Source organism: Tupaia chinensis, unplaced genomic scaffold, assembly GCF_000334495.1.
Source record: "Tupaia chinensis unplaced genomic scaffold, TupChi_1.0 Scaffold000544_1, whole genome shotgun sequence".
NCBI lineage: Eukaryota > Metazoa > Chordata > Mammalia > Scandentia > Tupaiidae > Tupaia > Tupaia belangeri.
In genome coordinates, this window is record NW_006160056.1 from 4,229,254 (window position 1) to 4,230,342 (window position 1,089).

The 1,089-nt window shown below is 37.6% G+C and overlaps 1 pseudogene; it reads left to right on the plus strand.

Annotated features, from left to right (window-relative positions):
• Positions 1–278: 278 nt before the first annotated feature.
• On the plus strand, positions 279–1,027 carry LOC102488989 (protein FAM204A pseudogene; annotated as a pseudogene).
• Positions 1,028–1,089: the final 62 nt, after the last annotated feature.

Below are 1,089 nucleotides of genomic sequence, written 5' to 3' on the forward strand. Positions count from 1 at the left end.
AAAAAAAAAAAAAAAAACAAGACAGTGTTGAAGCAAGAATTGTAGAAAAATTAAAAACCTAAATAAAAGAGAGAACTAAAGCTAACCCAAATAGACATCTCCTCAGAAAGAAGGGACCGCATTGCACCCCAGTAGAAGGCACTTCCACCAAACACTTCTTTTCCTCTCTTCTCTCAATGTGGTGTATATTAATCTCAATTATCAAAAATCTTTACCTGGGCAATGTTGACAGGATCTAAAAATGGCTGCCAGGTGGCCACTTCCTGAGTGAAGAAAATATGTGGAGTAGGCATCTATCTCTTGGCCAAAATGATAGTGATGTTGAGTTGAACTCTGAAGATAGAGCTATCTCAGAGAACTCCACCCTTAACATACAGGAAGATAAAGAGGATTGGAACTTTAGCCAAATAGATATCTGAGATCTCCCACCAGACGGATCAAAAACTGAAACAGGTGTGTGCTGTAGCAAGAATCTCCCTTTAAAAAATTGTTAAGAAAATAAAAACTGAAACAGGCAAATGCAAATTCATATGAAGTGTGTGCTTCTGGAATTCCTTTAAATATGTGGGATAAATTTCAAGAATTGCATAAAAAAACATTCTGAACAGAAAACTTCAACCACAAGATTCAGAGTGGAAAAAAGAAAATGCTCCAGAAAAGATTAATTGATGAATGAAAAAGAATCTCAGAGTGAAAAGTCCTCAAATGAAACCCAATGGAAGGAGCTTACACAGTATTTTGGAGCCAATGATAGACTCAAACACCCTGTTAAAAAGATTTGAAATCAGGCATTTTTCAATAGAGCAGGCTGCGGAAGAATGGAATATTGAGAAGGCTGAAGAACTCAGCAACCAGCGAGCTACTAGAGAGCTTGGTGTGAAAATTACCAAAGCAGTTGCCTGCCACAACTTTGTAAAAGCCAAAACAGAGGCTGAAAATTCACAGGACTGCTCAATAAAAGAAGAAACGCACATGGGGATTTGACATGAAGAGATAGAAAATCAAAAGCAACATGGGATACACGTAAGTTGCCAGAGTTCTTCAAGACAGTCATAGATTCACATGCTCAGTTTACCAAAGTCATTCCTG